The following is a 20,803-nucleotide window of genomic DNA, read 5'->3' on the forward strand; positions in this document are numbered from 1 at the left end:
TATTGTGTGTGGTTTTTCAACTTTAACTGAGACTTCGAGATTTCCAAGTCACCAACATCAAGAAAAAGAATGCCAATGAGAAGCAAGAGAGACTCTAAAATACTAAGCTTTGCTTCCAATAATAGAGGTACTCTGCTTCCAACCAGCTTTCATTCTGCCCCTGGTTTCTAACTCAAAACAGCTAGAAATTTGGGGTTCTAGTTTATTCTCAAGATATGGTGTCTAAGCTGTTCTGAAGTTTATGATGGGATGCAATTATAAGATTTTAGGTATATATATTTCTTTAGTCATCATAGCAAGAAAGAGAGCTCAACAAATAATAGCAAAGAAGACAGGTATTATCTATGTAATATCCTGGAGATTATGACAGGTGGTAAATCTCTTAACTTGAGCATCATACTGAGAATGCCACAGACAGACAAAACCCTGTTAGTCCCCCCAGTTTTAATAGTTTTGTGTTATTGCCATAAAGGACATTGAATACATTCCTGTGATGCCAGAAACTGTATTAATTTGTCCTCTCCTGTTGTGTGGACCTAGTATTTCCTGAGGGTCTGCTGCATGAAAGGTGTGGAGCCCATCCTGGGTGACCAATCTCCAGGTGAAGTGATTTTCATAGGCACTTAACAAGTATAAGACAAAATGATTCCTATCCTGTTTCTCAGTGTTCTTTCCAAACGGTCACCTATTTTTGTCCAGGCAAAATTTGTATATTATTATCAACCTTTACTACTTTTTTTTATGTCCATGCCTCTCCTCTCTCAGAATGAAGGGGATCTAAGGTCAAGGAAAATAGGACAGAATGAAAGGATATTGAGATGTGAAGAAACACAGCCATCTAGGCAGCAATAATCTAATTTCCCTGAAAGTAGCTTGCAAAATAATGAATGCATATGCAGACAGCAGTCAACTAACGCAGAAAATTAAATGAATATGTTTATGTTATCAGTAAAATTCTTTATGGACTTGATGGGATTCACAGAAAAGCCTAGATTAAAAAAAAAATAAACATTCTAGAATGCATTTTGCCTGCTAAATGTAATAGCTGTATCATACTTGCCTTTTTGAAAATAATCTTACATTCAAGGACCAAAATCTCAACTGCAAGTCAGTACACATTTGCACTTTGTTCAGACCTGTGTATCTACTCCTTCCCTGGGAGTTGCTTTGAGTTACCATGCAGGATCCCCTTTAGTTACACTCCTTAGGCATTGATATGTACCTATGGTCTTGCTCCTCTGTCCTTTTTCTTGGAAAGATAGCTTTCTGGTTTACCTCAGAAAATACATTACTAACTGTGTCTTAACCTAATGAATATATTTGTGACAGAAAGCAAATACCTTTCCTTGTTTCTTGGTCTTTCAGGGTGTCCACTGTTTCACAATTTCATCTTAGAATAGGTCAACTGGCCACTTAGTTGGAATATTTCACAAATCCAAAAAAAAATTGCCATTCCTTACTTACAACCTTAACCAATTTTGTTAGGAAACTGTTATCCCACTTGGCATTTAGGAAAGAGCAACTTATAAATGAGGTGGACACTGTTACATGTACCCCAGATACCCTTTCAGTTCACTGCTACGAAGTAAAGACTTTCTGCCTTGGCAGCTTTGAGCACCATCAGCTGTCAGCCCCCTCTGGGACAGCCCTGCCACTAAGAACCACCTCACTCAACCTCATGCCTCTTTCTTCTGTGGTGCACAGTCAGTGGCTGATGTGGGAGTCTGAAGCGGGGCCTTCTCAGCTCAACTTGGAATGACACTACAGAGCCATCCCAGCTCCATCACTCTTTGTGGGATTGGCCAAGCCTGTTCTTGGGCTGGTGCCACAGCTTGACCTCTGTGCCCACGCCTGCTTCATCATCTCACTTCCACAGGTGTTGATCTTAAAAACACTAATAAGCATTTTCCACACCAAGTTCCATCTTGGAATCTCCTTTTCAGGGAACCCAAGGACACATTCATCCTTCAAGCCTTTCTTGCTCATTCACAGGCGCTGCAGTTTAACGGGAAGAAGTATTGCACAGAGTCAAACAGAATGACATCTGTATCCCACTCACATAACTCACTATCTACCAAAACTACTTAAAACACTCTGATTCTCAGTTTTTTCATCAATAAAATGGGAATAATAATATCAACTCACAGCTTTTTCTGTGGGGGTTAAATAGGCAACCTATATGAAAGGTACAGCACATGTCAATAAAAATGTAAGCACTCCATAAATATTATCTTACCCATCCTTTTCCTCCACTATCCATTACTTGATTTACATTCTGTGTGTATGCTGATAATGATGCCATTAGAATTTTTTTTTCTGCAAAGCTTTGCACTTAGTCTTATGAAAAATAGGTTAGACAAAAAAAATTAAAATAACCTCAGTCCAGTTATAGTTCCAGGTTCTTCATTAATTGCAGTACTACTCAGCTTTTTTAGATAATATGCTGTGTGGCAGTGACCCAGTTCACAATAATGCTTAGTATGATTACTTCCTTGTTTCTATATTGGAAAGTAGATGCCATGTTTTATTAGTCACACAACTGTGAAGAAGTTCCAGCTGCCTGTGGAAAAATGGAGAAAGCAAGTAATGCTGCTCTTCATTAAGTTTTAGGGGCAATATTACAATACCTTCTATGTTTTGGATATTAAAATCTTATAGTTAAGATCTTCAAAAAAAAGATCTTCAAAAACATTACGATTATATTTCATTAAGGGTAATATCAGCAGAAACAAGTTACAAACTACTTTCCCAAGCAAAAATAAGTATATGATAACAGACCAAGCTCCAGTCAGAGGCCTCAAAATCTTAGAAGACATCAAAATAATAGTATTTCATAGTTACATTTTGACATTATATACACATCAAACATTATAAGAAGTCTACTAAAAGAATGATTATACATAGTTCATTTGGTTCATTTATAACTTATAGGTATTTACTTGTAAGGAATTTTTCTTATTTTTTCTGGCAAAGATCTTAAGAATCTACATTTACCGAAAGTGTCAAAACTTCATCATTACTAAATTCATTTTGGAGATAGCTCCCTGACTTTACTGTACATTTATAAATGGAAAATTCAATTATAAACTTTTAAAGTGTAATGGCAAGGTGCTTGTTAAAGTGATATTCATATTGTATCATAGAGTTATCCTGTATTTAACAGTATTAACATTAACCACTTCATAGTTTAAATAGCAAACCTCTTGAGAGCATAGAGACTCTAAACTTCCCCCCTCCAGCTCAGGAGCCATGTCAGGTGCATTTCAAATATTGGCCCTTTGTTAGCACATGGCCTGGGCATAGCTTAGTTACTGACTTCTTAGGGTCTCAATTTTCCCATTTATCTAATGGATGTAATAATCAAGTATGAAAAGATAGGTAAAGCATCTGAATAGGGTTGGTTTCCAACCCTCTTATCTCTCCTCTTATCCCTACTTTTTGGTGTAAATAACTGGAAAAATCAGAAGTAAATGTTATTTGGAGGGGCTCAATAATGCTCAGACTAGAGCAGGGATATTAGAAAAGGGAGAACATTTTTTTGCACCCATATGCAGTAAAATATAAACACATGCATGAGAAATATACATACTACCTGTTACCTTGGCCTTCAGATGTATTTGCAATATTTAATTTTGTTAAAACATTTAAATCACTATAGCAAATTATAATATTTTTAATCTTGATGATTATGACTTTCAGCAGGTTTGAAATATACCAGAATTGGGGAATTAAAATTCCTTGCATAATTATCTTAAATGTTATATGCACTGCGAGCTGGGAAAAGTCTTGACATATTATGGTGCCATCTGGAAAATATTTCTTCTCTTCAATATGAATGTAGGCTCCGTCTCTGAGAAGGCCACATGCATTGTTGATGTTTACATCTCTGAGACTGTATTACTTTCTAAGATTTAACAATGAGACAAAAGCTTGGGGAAAAATGTGGAGAATTTAAAGAGGCCCAGATCTGAAATGACTAGGGTCATTCCTCGCTGTTCTGCTGAAGTCCCTCTGCCCCACAGCTTTGTTCTAGCCAGAAAATAGACTACAGGTTATTTTAATCATTGATTTTTTTTTGATAAGAGGATGGAAGAGTGGAGACAGAACTAATTATAGGGTGAAAAAAATCCTATACTCACACTGAAGAAATAAATAAGTGGCTTATTCTGAGAAACGGGATATAACTCAGGTCAGCAAGACTAGGAATAAGAATGTACTCATTAAGGAAATCTTAGAAAGGATATACATTATATTTCTCTTCCCTGGTATAGAAACAGATACATTTAACATGTAACTTAATTATTTTTCCTGTAATATACTCATTCTGATTATTCTCAAGTCTTCCAAGTCAGATATGCATAATTGCCATGAGTTCCATGGAATATGGGAAGGATTGAAGTATTGAGGCTGAGATCTATCTATGTGTTTAGAACTGACCTGGGTTGGGAGAGAGTTTAGTCCTGGGGTTCTCTGGTTCCAGGGGGAAAAAAGATATTCAGTGATTGGCTGAAAATAGTAGACAGGAGTCAGATGAGATCAGAGAACAGATTCTAACAGAGACTAACAGTAGCGGATGGGAGAGAGCTCCTTACCTGTCCTACCGAGAACCCCCAAGAGCAGAAGCTTAAGGGGAAAGGGAGGGTATAGATAGAACTGCAGATTTCTCATCTATTTCTACAGTTTTTCAAAGTGTGTAGAGTAAGTAACAAGGTGCCTCCATGAATCATGGGATCATGGCTGAGAATGATTAGCTAGCTGCAAATGCAATAATCTTCTTCATCACAGCTTTCATTGACTTCCATCTAAGAAGTCATTTGTTAAAAGAGTCCTGTGACACAGAAAAGGAGTGCATAACAGATTAGTTTTTATGAAATGAGAATATTTATATAATATACATAAAAATAAATAAAATGCATTTTTATGAAATGGCATAATACAAAGGTAAAGTAGTCAAGGTATTTGTTATCGCAGACTGGCGTTTTAAAGATTTCTATAATACTATAGAAGAGGTTACTTTTTTCTTTTACATTAAGTTTTCTGTCTTTGTGAGATTAAGATAATCAATTTCTTAATGCCTATAAGCAGAGGTTTTACAAGAATGAAAGGAAGAATATAGTTTTGTGTTGTACAGAATTTAAATGTACATAAATTAATCCCACATTGAAGAATCCATTAAGATAGAGATTCTTTCAGTTCTTTCAAACACCTGCTTAACAAGTAATTAATAATAGGTCAATTGGTCATAATAAAAAGTAGGAGAACTGAGCCCCTGAGTCTTCTCCATGTCTTTTGGTGAATGCCTGATGTTATTCTACTGTTATGAAATTTAATGCTTTCATCCTTCCTCCTTGACAATCTAGGCATCCCAATAGTCCCCTCTGGAAAGACTTCCATATGTCATAACTTCTCAGGTCCTCTTACTAATTACAAATATATGAATATCTATGTCATCTGTAGCCTATTTTTTAGTACTCCTGCTCACTCTCTGATATGTGTGTGGTAAGGAGCAAGAGAAATGAACTAAGAACGTGACTTATTTCTACTCCTGACACCATCACTAACTATATCATCATTAATAAACCTCTTTGAGATTGCGTTTCCTCACATGTACGATGAGAATGTTTACTCTTTGTAATGGTATTTTCTTTTTTTAATATGAAATTTATTGTCAAATTGGTTTTCAAATCAAAACCACACTAAGATACCACCTCATGCCAGAGTGGCTAAAATGAACAAATCAGGAGACTATAGATGCTGGAGAGGATTTGGAGAAACAGAACCCTCTTGCACTGTTGGTGGGAATGCAAACTGGTGCAGCCACTCTGGAAAACAGTGTGGAGGTCCCTCAAAAAATTAAAAATAGATATACCCTATGACCCAGCAATAGCACTGCTAGGAATTTACCCAAGAGATACAGGAGCGCTGATGCATAGGGGCACTTGTACCCCAATGTTTATAGCAGCACTCTCAACAATAGCCAAACTATGGAAAGAGCCTAAATGTCCATCAACTGATGAATGGATAAAGAAGTTGTGGTTTATATAATGGTATTTTCTTTAGATGTTAATAACCTTTAATAAAAATGATAAGCAACATAAAGCAGTGTTATTTATGGAGCGACTTTTCAGGACTTTTCCTGTGCAAATGCTTACTGTATATCTTCAAAATGGGGGCATGGCGTGCAACATTTTTCACCTTTATTTGATCATGAAACCCTGTGTTACCAGAACATCTTATAGAAGTAGTTTTATAGGCAGCAAATTTAGGAAACATGGGTCTTGACATCCCTCTGTTCTCAGATTCTACCTTACATCTTTCAGAATGTAAGAGAAGTAAAAATATAAATGTCCATTAATAACAAGGTAGTATTAGTGGGTTTTCTTAGACATACTTAATCAGAATATCTATGTCAAGGGGGGTGGGAAGTTAAAAAGTACAACTAGTAAGAAAACCCCAGTGAATAGGTGAACTTCAGTGAAAGTAAAAAAAAAATATTCTAAAGCTTAAAACAATGAATAATTGAGATGCTAGGGGGTGGTTTATTGATGGAGCTGGCTTTTGCCCTGAAACCTTTGCCTAGGTTAAGAAGCCATAGAATTTAAATGTTTGAAGTAGACCAGAGGAGGAATCAGGTTGAATATTCTCTGTGAGTGAGCCTGAAAAAATCTACCCAGAGAGGGAAATGTGAAGATACTCATCAGTCTTCACCTTTATAATTCTTTTTAAGATTTTTAAGAAAAATTTTTATGTAATCTCTGCTCCTAAGGGGGCTCGAACCCACAACCCTGAGACCAAGAGCTGAACACTCCATTGACTGAGCCAGCCAGGCACACCTTCACCTTTATAATTTTTAACCACAAACCCATATGGGTTTGGTGCTAGAATTCACTCTATATCTGTGGTCCAAAAATACCAAGAAAAAATGTAATCTCAAGTGGTCTTAGCTATGATGGCCTCATGTGCCTATATGAAGTTCAAACAAACTTTCTCTGAAGGAAGGCCTGGGTCCAGACTCTGGTGGGTACTGGCTGTGGAGGTAACACTGACTTCATGAAGGTTACACACGAATACACTCAGTTATCCACCAGCAGTGAATGAAAAAAGGCAAGGAAAGATACCACATTTTGCCTTTGTGTGTTAACCTTAAATTTTAATGTGAAATGGTTTACCTCCAGAAAATCAATTAATGGAATTCACCATGTTAACAGACCGAAAGGAAATAGACTTATGATTATATTAATAGAGGCAGAAACAAAAGCACTTGATGAAAGTCAACATCTACTCATGACAGAACTTATACTAGAGTAGAATTTATCACTGGTAAATTCTTAACCTGATAACAAATCTATCATATAGAGAGAGATTTATATATACATTTATATATAAATTTATATATATATTTTTATAGATATATATAAATAAATTTATATATACATTTATAAGATATACATGTATATACACTTACATATAAATTATAAATAAATTTATATATACATTTATAAGAGTGTATATATATATATACTTTTATAAATGTATATATAAAATACTCCTGATAAAAATGTTTAAATATTAGTCATTGTAATTCATAGTCATATCTAGTAATCACTACCCTAAATGGCTTATTCTGTCAGGAATAAATGTAAATATATTGAGTAAAATTAATATAATTTTGTTCTGTATAAATTCTAAGATTTTTTAAATGGCCTATATAAAAGCATAACATCTCTCACTATCAGTGATAGCTAATCTTAAAATATCATATCAATAATGCACCCAAGTATAAGGTCTTACTGTTTCCACTTGAATTTTTTCTGCACATTTTTTAATAAGAGCTTCATTGAGATCATCCCATTCCACAAAATTCACCTTTTAAAAGTGTACAACTCAATGTTTATTATATTCAAAGATGTGCAACTATCACCATTATCTAATTTTAGAATATTTCCTTCACCCCCAAAATAAATTCTGTACCCAATAGCATTTAATCCCCATTGCCCCTCCCTCCCAGCCCTTAGCAACCACTGATCCACTTCCTCTCTATGGATTTGCCTCTTCTAGACATAGCATATAAAAGTAATTATTCAATACATGAACTTTATGTCTGGAATCCTTCACTTAGTATAACGTTTTCAAGAGTCATCCATATCATACCAAGTATCAGTACTTCATTCCTTTTAATGGCAGAATAATATTCAGTTATATGGATACACATGTTTTGTTTATCCATTCAGCAGCTAATGAGCATTTGGGTGGTTTCCACCTTTTTATTGTTATAATTTTTGTATGAATATTAGTGTACAAATGTTTATGTGGACATATGTTTTCAATTTTCTTCAGTATATATATACCTAGGAGTGGAATTTCTGGATCATATGGTAACTCTATGTGTCACATTTGGAGGACATTCCAAACTGTGTTCCTAAGTGACTACAATGTTTTACAATCCTAATAGCTACTTCGGAGGGTCTAATTGCTCCACATCCTCACTAATACGAGTTATTGTCTGTCTTTATTATTTTAAGCATCTATGAGTTTGAAGTAATATTTCATTGTACTTCTAATTTGCATTTCTCAAATGACTTAAGGACATTGAGCATCTTTTCATTTGCTTATTGGGCCATTGTATATGTCCTCTGGAGAAATCTCTATTCAAATCCATTACCCATTTTTAATTGGATAATTTGCCTTTTTATTGTTGGATTGTGAGAGTAGTTAGTATATTCTGAATACAAGTCCGTTACCAGATATAAGATTTGCAAATATTTTCTCCTATTGTATGCGTTATCTTTTAACTGTCTTATGGTGTCTTAGGAAGCACAAATTTTTAAATTTTTACGAAGTCCAGTTTACCTATTTTTGTTTATCACTTGTGTTTTTATTGTGCAAAGAAACTATGAAGATTTATTCCTCTGTTTTCTTTTAAGAGTCTTATAGTTTTAGCTCTTACACACAGGTCTATGATCCATTTTGAGTTAATTTTATATATGATATACGGTATGTGATCCAACTTCATTTTTTGCATGTAGATATCCAGCTATCCCAGTCCCTTTGTTCAAGTGTTCTTTAAGTTTCTTTTTTTTTAATTTTTTTTTAACGTTTATTTATTTTTGAGACAGAGAGAGACAGAGCATGAACAGGGGAGGGTCAGAGAGAGGGAGACACAGAATCTGAAACAGGCTCCAGGCTCTGAGCTGTCAGCACAGAGCCTGACGCGGGGCTCGAACTCACGGACGGCGAGATCATGACCCGAGCCGAAGTCCGCCGCTTAACCGACTGAGCCACCCAGGCGCCCCAAGTCTTCTTTAAGTTTCAATAAATGAGATTGTGCAAATGAAATCCAAACAGAACTGCCTGAGCCTCTTTCACAAATTGCCCCTTCAGATGTAAACTAGAACTTGCAGATAATGTGGGGACTTGCCTAGACCTTGTAATTCTGAAAAACTGGTGCTCATCTATTCCCACCACCATGAAGTCTTGGGCAGATTGAATCCTTTCATATGTTGGTCTCCCATAAACCAATCAATTTTCCACTGCCCCAGTAAAATTGTTAACATTTTTAGAACTTTAAATATAGTAGCTAAGAACCACATTTACCTTCTAACATAAGAAACATGTGTCCTTTTAACCACAAACATATCTCACAAGCCTGAGTATCCAATAACAGCCAAGTATGGAAGATTCAGCAGTGCCTCCCTCACTTCAAGGCTTGTTTTTTTTTTTCAACGTTTATTTATTTCTTTAGAGAGAGAGAGAGAGAGAGAGAGAGAGAGAGAGAATGAGTGGGGGAGGGGCAGAGATAGAGGGAGACACAGAATCAGAAACAGGCTCCAGGCTCTGAGCTGTCAGCACAGAGCCCTATGCGGGGCTTGAACTCACAAACTGTGAGATCATAACCCAAGCAGAAGTCAGACGCTTAACTGACTGAGCCATCCAGGCGCCCCTCATGGCTCGCTTTTGAGGGGGTCTAACCAGCATTCCTCACACAGCAATGTGCAGTGTGTTCTTCCCCTCTGAAATGATTCTCTATTTCATTTCTTTTCCTACGTTTATTTATTCAGTAATTCATTAAAACTAAGTGCCTACTATGGGTCAGGCATGAGCTGGGGAAGAATATAATACAAATGTATGTAAAAACAGATACTGCTCAGGTCACACAGGGCTTTAAACTTAGTGATGAAGATCTACATTAACCAAATAAACAATTTTAGCTGAGCATCACGATATTGTGAAAGTCTTTAACAGAAGGATGGATTGAACATGGTCAGAAATCAGGGAAAATGTTCTCAAGGAAGTATCCCTTTTTCTAAGATCTGAAGGTCGAATGGTATTGAAGATTTAGAATGCACTGAGAAGGGGATACTAATTTTCCAGACAACAAAGCATCATCCACAAGATGGAGAGAGAGAGCGCACAAGTGGGTGAGAGGCGCAGAGGGAGAGAGAGACAGAGAGACAGAGATATTGAATCCTAAGCAGGCTCCGTGCTCAGTGTGGAGCCCAACATAGGGCTGGACCAATGACCTTGGGATCATGACCTGAGCCTAAATCGAGACTCAGACCCTTAACCAATTGAGCTACCCAGGCACCCCTGTTTACTTTTAAGTCAGTGAAATATGCTTAGATGTTTCTGCCTAAACTTGGAGAGTGACGCTCCATTCTTTTGTTTTCATTATCACCTTTGCTATCACCCCTGATATACTTCTGGCTATTTGTCTCATCTGCACAATTATATGCTTCTCCTTTAGTAACCTGCCATTTACAGTCAGTTTAACTACTAGACAGTATTAGGACATTATAGCCAAGCCTTCCCAGCCCAATCCAACCCATATACCTTCACAAGACTTCTAAAGCCCTCAGAGGTCTGCCCTGTGAAGATCACTGGCAGAAAGCCAGGATTTCTGTCTTCTTGTCCCAACTTTGACACAAGCAAGTTATAAGAGCTTGAACAAACCTCTGTACATTACATGATCTCAGTTTTTTCATTAGATAGTTTTTAGTGATCCTTCTAGCTATAAAATTAGAAAATTCTATTTCCAGCAACTTTCTACATACCCGCTGCATTTGAATCTAGCCACCTTTCTTCCCATTCACGAAGGTACTTCAGTTAAGCCTAACTGAATCTTTTCCCACAAAGTAGTCCATGCAAAGGAGATCTATTCCATTCAAAGGAGACACTGTGCTGTCATTCAAGGCATAGTTCCAAGTCTGCCCTTTTCGGGAATTTCTAAAATGCCAAAAACAGGGTTGGCTTGAGAAGGCAGAAAAGAACAATGCGTAAGTGAATCACAGGAGTTGACTCTCTTCACTTGGTATAAGTTGTAAGTCACTTCCCGTGAGCGGGCAAATGACTATTTACAAAGCTATTACAGATCTCATTAATTGTCATTATTATTCACAGATATCACTGCAATTACCAGAGTGCCTCTGTGTGCTTTACCTTGGAGTTCTCTTTTTAATTAGTCATATTGAATGTAACTAGCTGACCTCCTTGCATAATGGATAAGGGAAAGGAAGTACACAGCAAGGTGATTAAAAACAGGATCTTTGTTGAAGAGAAGGGAAAGGAGTGAATCTATGAGGATCAATCAGCAGCACTTCATCACCAAGCATTGACTGCAATTTCACCTGCACAGAAACCAAGAGAAATGACATTGTTACACATGCAAAAATAATGACATTTTGATGGACTTCCCCTCCTCCAGGGAAGGAGAGGAGAGACTGTCTTCCAAAGACTGGAAATAAAGAATTAAGTTGCCAGCAAAACTCTTACCCTTTTATTTAAACATTTAACACAATACCCAAGTGAAGCATGATTAATAAGAAATCTACCCATGATATCAATTTATGTTGATGGAACTCAGTGTCAAGTGACACAATCACATTGCAGATCTTTAATTTATTATTTAGTCTGTTTTTCCTTGTGGTTCACTTGAATATAAGGATCGGTAAGTTTATCTATATCTAGTAATTTCTAATCTATAAAGCAATAACTTTTGCTTTCTTAATATAATGCAACTGGTTCATCAGTTCTTTTGCAAACGATCTTAGGAATCAACTATTTTAAAGAAGCATTTGAATTTATTGTATAACACAATGCTTGCTACTTATATCAGTCAATCAAAACTATTATTGAGTTCCTACCATAGTCACCACACTGTGGTCATTGCTAAAGTGAAAGCAGAATAGCAACAACAACAACAACAAAATGTAATTAACTGTTACAGGGAGAATTGTAACAGGCTATAAGTGATAAAGTTTAAAGAAGAAAGAGATATATGAAGACTAAGGCTGGAGGAAAAATTTTATAGAGGAAATAAAGATCAAACCAGACCTAATACTGTATCTTGAGAGGTGTATATATAAGAGAATGATTAGCCACACAAAGAAAAACACCAAACAAAAATATAGAGATAGGAAGACTTTTATTATATTTTTAGGTCTGTGACAACCTTCCCTAAAAGGTTCATTTTGAGAAGCAGTGAAGAAATGTAGAATAGAAAATGTAGAAAAATTGTGTATAGTGTTTCAAAAGGAAAGAAGGAGTATTGACTTATTATGTGATAATAACTTAGAATCTTGACAGATCTTGCAAGCATTTTCAGAGTGATTACCTGCAGTGGGCAAGCCATACATTGTCATCAGCTTCATTCAGTAGATGAGGAAACAGTCTTGTTATAACTCAGGGACTAGTTAAGTGGTATCTACAGCTTGTTGAGGTGGTCTGACTTAGGCAGAGATCCTACTATTCCATCTGCTTCATAGAGCAGAAACAAGATGAATGTGTCATTCAAGGAAAATTAGTCTTACCGCCAGTTCAGGATGGACTGGAGAGATGAGAAGAGTTGACGGCAGCTAGAGTCAGGCATGGGCTTCAGTGTCTTCCTTGACTCAGACAGTGAAAATGGATACTCACTATTCTAAAGAAGTGTGATGAGCCAAAGAAGATTAGTTTAGCGGGGGGATAATGATGAAGCTAATAAAGATTCTAATTTTGGTTAAGAAGATACACATTGACTAGTAAGGATTGAGTTAATAATATTTGAATATTTGAATCTAATACCTAAAAGGAAATAAACATTCTGTGTGAGAAGGTAAGCTTAAAGACAAAGTTAGTGTGGAGGCAGTTGGTGAAGTAAGGAAATTAAGAGGTCCTTCAAAAGGAATGTGAGAAGCATGGAGGACTTCTCACTGCACTGTCCACTCTACCCCTTACTCTTTCTTCAAGTCTTGGCTTATGAAATACATATAGTGGAATTCCGGACTCACCTGTGTGAGTAGAGTTCTAATCTGTTAGTACCCTAAACCCAACCACACCTCTGTAATAGCACTTATCAAGCCCTGTGGGACTTACTGACATACTTTTATTTCTCCCTTTCTCAACCCAGAATCTAGATACTTGATGCATAGCAAAGAATTGCTAAACATTATAAAAGAAGAGAAACAGGTAAAGGTGGTTGAAGACACAGTAGTTCCTTTCCCCCACCAACTCCCTAGTTAAGATCATTCATCTACTAAGTCTTTGAATTCCTTCAAAGTGAAGCCAGACAAGAGAGTTTTGAGGAAAAGTGGAGCATGTTTGCGAAAGTCATCATGGAAAATGGGGAAGTGAGATGACAAGGAAAACATGGCAGTTTTGTTAGGTGATGTTAGAAGACCAACTGAAGTCACAACCATGCATTTAGAATGGTTAATAAAATCTCTTAAGCTTTATTGAGACTTGTTGGAATGAAAATAAATGCAAAGCAATAAAAGTACATGTCCCCAGTGTTAAAAAAAAAAACTGTTTAGAGAAGAAAGCAGTATCTCAAGAAGATAGTTACCTTCATGAGAATCTGTGAATTTTTGGGGCTGATACATGTTGACTTGTAAACACAAGAGAAATGGAAAGAAAAGCAGAGATAATATTATTGTGGAAGTGTTTTAGATCATCTGATCCATTCTTGGCACAAAAGTAAGAAGCCATTGGCAACTTCCAGACACTGGGAAATCCTAAGAGTTTGTTTAGCTAATAAACGTAGTTCCTAACAAGTTCTTGTCTTTAGTGAAAAATTCATTTTGGAAAGAAATTCATTATTCCAAGACAATAAGGATGAATTTGTGTTGAAGTAAAATTAGCAGGAATCAATAAGCATCTTCCATCAGCTACAGAGAATTTGAAAACAGAAAAACAAGATTATTTTTAGGGAGCTAAACTACTAACACATAAGAACTTAAGATAGAAATAAACAAATTCGCCTTGGGGAGCATGGGCCTGCAAGGAAATGATTTTATGTTTCTTCACACTAGGGCTCTCTGAGCAAAGCTTACTGAAACTTAGAACTTGAATTAAAAACAAGCCATTGCAGGTAATTTATGATGGATTGTCTAGTGAAAGAAAAAAGGTTTTTAGTTTTTAATAGGGAGATAAATGGCTTATGGACAAGTCTGTAACCTGAATCAATGAGCTAGGATATCTAATGAAAACTGTAGTGTATCTGATTAGCAATGGAAGGAAAGAATTGGGAGTAATCATACTTTCAAAGTTAGTAGTGTCTTTGTTATTTTCCAAGGTTAAAGATCTTAATCAACTATAGCAGTTTCTCAAAATTGAGTGGGCAATGGAGCTTATTTTAAGGGAAAAAATACTCAGAGACCATTGAAAATCTTGCACTCAAACCTCCAGGAATCTACTCACATCGATTTTCGAACATCTACTTAAGAATTAAAGTTTCTTTTCAACTATGAATAATTTCGATAAAAATGCAACTTGGTTCTTATAACTCATTTTTATAATTCTTAAAATAAAAATCAGAAGTAAAATATAATCATAGAAATAATAAATCTCCAAAACACATTGAAAGACTTTAGGAGTTTCTGAACAACAGTGGGAAGAACACTTTATATATAGATATTTTCCTCTTACTAAGGTGGATGGATAGTCTTTCACAGAATGATGTCCTAATGATTAAAATCATCCAACTTATTTTAATTTTATCTTATTTTATGATTTTCAATTACAATTTGGCATTTTGTGTACACTTGACTACAGAAAAAGAACAAGCTCATGAGTTAATGCAAATGTCCACATATCCCAGTTGATATAGGTCTGTTAGTATAAATTCACAAATTGTCATCCTGTTTTTTAAATTTTATTTCGCTGTGCTCTTGACCAGTTCTACAGCTAGGGTAGTGACTCTGCATACATTAACAATTATATTTCCAAAGTAGCAAATCTGAGAACAAACTCCTGAAATGTGATCATCAATCACTTCTTTTAAATGATGACCAGCCTTCCTCAGGTGGTGCTATTCCTTCTCATTGCAAAGATGAGACAAGGACAAAGAAACTATGTGACTTTTGAGTTTATAATAACTGAGAATATGAAGACATGTGTGCTTGAAGGCAGAAACCCAAATATCTAGGAAAGACATAGTATTGATCTCATGATATGAGATTCTGTCAGGGAAGGTGCTTAGGGGTTCTTAGAAATATTATCTTTATTTTCTCAATCATAAGTGATCCAGTTGAGAAATGTAGAAGGTACCAAAATGATGCCAGAAAAAGTCTATACAGTGTGTTCTGATAAGCTCACACTTTAAAATTCAAATACAAATGGTGGGGAAAACACATAGTAAGATCAATAAGAAGATGACACATATCAACAAGTTTAATGCCCTTGCATCTAAAGCCACTAATGAGTTTAGGCTTTAAAAAAATTTGCTATGAACAACAATGTCCACTCTTGTCATTAAGTTCAAATCAAAAAAGATGATAAAATAAAAAGCTTGCTTTCAGCAGCCTATGATATGTTATTGATGGACACCATGAGGCATATTTTGTCTGTCATTGTGTTTCTACCTACCCTGTGAGGGAGAATGATCTTCAACACAGTAAGAAGGAAGTAAAACCTAATATGAATGAGGAGATTGTAAAATAATACCCTGACTGTTGTAAATGAATTAAATTCTCATGGTGGGAGGATAATTATATCTCAGGATATGGAGAAATGTGTAAATGAGATCAGTGAACTACTGTTAGAAACCTTTGAAGAGTTTGAAGAGTATAAGTGATGCCAGAGGCCTATGGAGAAATAAATACCACTGCTAATTTAAAAAGGGGAAAGAAGGGGCGCCTGGGTGGCACAGTCGGTTAAGCATCCGACTTCAGCCAGGTCACGATCTCGCGGTCTGTGAGTTCGAGCCCCGCGTCGGGCTCTGGGCTGATGGCTCAGAACCTGGAGCCTGTTTCCGATTCTGTGTCTCCCTCTCTCTCTGCCCCTCCCCCGTTCATGCTCTGTCTCTCTCTGTCCCAAAAATAAATAAACGTTGAAAAAAAAATTTTTTTAATAATAAAAATAAAAAAGGGAAAGAAATAGAATATTTCATCTATTTATTATTTATACATTTATTTATATTTGCCCCACTAATTTCATATAGGTTTTGAGGGTTGTTTTTTTTTCAACGTTTATTTATTTTTGGGACAGAGAGAGACAGAGCATGAACGGGGGAGGGGCAGAGAGAGAGGGAGACACAGAATCGGAAACAGGCTCCATCAGAGAGAGAGGGAGACACAGAATCGGAAACAGGCTCCATCAGCCCAGAGCCCGACGCGGGGCTCGAACTCACCGACCGCGAGATCGTGACCTGGCTGAAGTCGGACGCTTAACCGACTGCGCCACCCAGGCGCCCCTAGGTTTTGAGGGTTTTTACACAAAAGCACCATAGAAATAAGAACAGCAATAGTTGCAATATAATAAAAAATTAACTGGGGTAGGGAGGAGAGAATCCTAGCTGCAGGCCTGGGAGGTGCACTGAAGAGACTCTTCATGTCTTCTCCATGCTGGACTCTCATCCACTGACCACAGGTGATGAACTGATCCAGTGTGGGGCAGCTGATCAACTTTGGATCATTCACAATCTTATTTCCAGTTATCAGAAGTTCAGAATGAGGTAATGTGGAAGCTGGTAGTTATTGTAGCTCAAATTACATGTAATTCTCTAAATATAAAATTAGTAAAGTGCCTGCTAGAATTTTCACATCTGATCTGAATCCTTCTCTTCCTGAGACCTGATTATTGAACTTGTCTTCTAATACTCTCCTCTATAGGCTAACTCCTGTAAATAAGAATCCCCCAAATTTCAGTTGGCTTACCATGGTAAAAATTAATCTTCTGCTCACACCGTACTCAGGTTGAGCAAGTGAATAAAGACGTTATTTTTGTGGTTCAGACCTGAGAGTTCCAGAAATCAATTCTATACCATTTATTGACTGGGACTCAGGCCTATGGCCACACACTATACATCTGTACATCATCTAGCTGTGTGCCCAGGAGAGAGAGGAACAGTTTGACGAACAGCTAGTCAGTCTCTGTAACCCTTCTGGTCACCGGATGTTTTTGACTCTTTTTCCCACACAGAGAATATACTGACCCCGTGGTCAAGGGATAACATTAAAAAATCATGCAGTCACGACATCCAGCTCATATTCCTAGAAAAGGTCAAGAGTTTGGTGCCAAGCCACTTTCACACCCCAAATTCTTTGTCTAAGCTAGTAAGAATAGATTTATGATGCTTGCAACCAAAAATATTACATAACAAGCAACAACTGAAAATAGACTTTTAGGAAAGTACTTTCTAAAACAAGTTGGTTCTTGGAATTACTTAGAAAGTTTGTTTTGTTGTTGTTGTTGTTGTTGTTGTTGTTTTAATACAAATGGGCTCTGCCTTCAAAGATTCTGATTTATCTGGACTGGGGTCCTGACATAAGTCTTTTTAAACACCCCTCAGGTGAGTGTAATGTGCATTCAGACCTAAGAACCATCTCTCCAGGAGAAAAGACAACTGTGTGTATTAGTAACCATGTTTATGAAATCAGAAGAACCAATAGATTGTGAAGAAAACTGTCCACATAGGAGAAATCTACTAATTTTTTGACCTCTGTTAATAATCATCTGACTAATGAGCTTTCTTTATATCTAACACATAGGTACTAATCCTCTGTTGACAAGGTTACATATCAGAATGAAGATTTTTAAGATGCCATCTGAAAGAACTTGTATTCTGATTGAATAAAAGTCATCACAGGACCTAGAGATTACAACCACCTGAGCTAGAGAGAAAAAAATCTGGTTTAAGAATGCTTTTAAGTATTTGCATAAGAGTTAAATCTATGTCTTGTAGGGAATGTACTCTCAAAATGCCTCTGTGGCTTTTCCTCCTTTTAAAAAAATTCTTATTTGTGACTTCTTTTTTTTTTAATCACAGTTTCAGATGAAAGAAAATATTTGATGAAAATTCACCAAACAGGTTGTTGGATAATTATAGATCCTGGTTGTCAAGTCCCCTCCCTACATGTGAGCCCTTTATCTTGCTAGACTGTTCTCTTCTTCCCCTCCCCACATCTGGTCCTGTGCAGGTGAGCCTGAAATCCTACCTGAGTGAGTGGGAGGGGCCTTCCACAAAAAAAGCCAGGTAGGCCACTTGGGTTTTGGACTTAACACTAAGTGGGGGAACTCAGACTACTAAGCCGTCCGACCTGAAGTTTTTCCCCAAATGTCGCCATAGGATGCGAATAGAATTTATAATCATATCTTTAAAAACGATCTTAAGATTTAAGCTGACTTTCAGAGATTACTGAACCAACTCTTTCAGAAATGAAAAGGATGGAAGTGGACAAACAGGAAAAATACATTCTCTTAAATGATGACTCGGACTTGGAAGAGTTTGACAAAAGTAAAGTTTCTTTAATGCATCAAACTCAAAAAGGGTAAGTTTTATGATATGTGGATAGACTAATTTTATTCAAAGGAGACTGCCCAATTGACAGCAATGTGTATATATGTGGACATAGTAAAAATGAACACTCAGAAACTCTATCTATAGACACGCAAGGTATTAGATACATGACGGTAAAATATTTCATCTAAGCATTGGAATATGAGACAATGGGTATTTTATTATTGCATGTAGTTGCTAATTGATTTTAATAATTTTGAAGAGCGCATTTTAATGCACAGATATTTACCAAATCACCTATCTCTTAACAAAAAGGTTATCTGTGTAACAAAGGTGCATCTCTTACTGAACTGCCAACTCATATTCACTTTATGGCCACTCTGTATCTGTACATTTAGAGCCAGGCATAACAGAAAAAAAATCCATGTGGTTTTTGTCCAATATTGATTAACTATAAATAAGGTCATTTTGGAATGTTTGTCTCTAGGTGTCTTCTATTTATTTTTTCTAAATCATAGGCATGTGGATGGATTAAAATTGAACCACTTTTGATACACATATAGATTTGGCATTTATAAAAGCATGGGTTTAGAGCTTGTTTCAGACTAATTGGCCAAATGTGATAAGACAATTTTTCAAGCTACTTTATATATTTCTATTTTACAATCATTTACTGTTAATTTTCTGCCTGTCACTCTCTTCCAAACATCACTTATCCTTTAAAAGCAAACTGATTACAATCCTCTGGGGGAAACAGCTCCAAATTGCAAATAATAACAACAGACAGGTTCAAAATCTTCAGCTTAACTCCCCCAAAGGCTGATCTTACACAGGGCAAAGATATTTAGATTAAAAACTTGCAGACAACTAATGAAAATGAGATACTGATTGGCATAGAATATAACACCTTCACCAAATTTTTTGCTTTGCTTTTAGTAATTTTATGTACTGTGAAGGCTGCAAATGCTTTGCATGTCTGTGTTTATGGAAAATAGTTACAGCACTTTTGGTAGAGTGTTTAACTCTATCATGTCATGATGTTACCTTGCAATGTCTATGTACATGAAGTTTCCAGCATCAAAAGCGGCTGGAGTTAAGCATAATCTAATCCTAAAGATTTTTCAGATGTGCTTGGGTAATCCACTCTGAATGAATCTTGTTGTTGACTAAAAAACTATATTTTATTTGGAAATGATGACATGCTTTACATATCCTCAGTAAAGATAAGCTTGGCATGCAGAAATCAAATTCTTTGTTGTTATGACATGTAAGCATCAAAGCAACAAGCATATGAAATGTTAGGACTGTCAGTGATTTTTGCAGACATCACAATTAACCTAGGCTGAAAACTGTGGAAAAAAATAGTCTTATGCTGTGAAAAATAAAGACAAGGTTTGTTTGTTTTTTCACCCTATGAGATATGTGGAAAGGTTAAAAGAAGTATTTTCCTGTTTTGTGTCCCAGTTGAAGAAGTATATTTTTCACATGATATAAAATGACACTTTCTTGTAAAATAGATTAAAATTGAACCCACTAAATTCGATGTCTCTAAATCACACAGAACTCTAACAATTGAAAATGTCATTTAGTAATCTCCCTTCTCCTGGCGACATACCCCAAATCCCTTCTTATTGGGCACAGAAAATTGAGAAAGGATTTACAGGTGAAAGATTTCTTTTAAGACCCATGAAGTACTACACTGTTTATTTGTCTAATGATACCATAAAAGAGAAGAAAAGTGGGAAGAACAGGAAACAAGTGAAATCAGATATTCTTCCTCCTAAGAAAAAAAAAATGGTCTTATTTGATTGAAAGTACAGAAATTTTTGAAAAGGAATTGCTCATATTACTGACATTTTAAGCCCCTTTTGCTAAAAGTTAACATATTCATTCCTTAAACAAACATGTTAACTGAAAACTGAATCAGAAGGATAATGATTTATGTGGAAATAATTTAAATACACATATTTGAGGTTAAAAGCCTTGCTTATTCAGCTGTGACTATGGCTTGGTGTAACTTAATAAGAGCACACAAAAAAATCTGCACCAGGGTTTTGTCTGGTTTTCTCTAGCTTTAGTTTATCCATTTGT

The sequence above is a fragment of the Acinonyx jubatus genome, chromosome B1 (assembly GCF_027475565.1).
Source record: "Acinonyx jubatus isolate Ajub_Pintada_27869175 chromosome B1, VMU_Ajub_asm_v1.0, whole genome shotgun sequence".
NCBI classification, from domain to species: Eukaryota; Metazoa; Chordata; class Mammalia; order Carnivora; family Felidae; genus Acinonyx; species Acinonyx jubatus.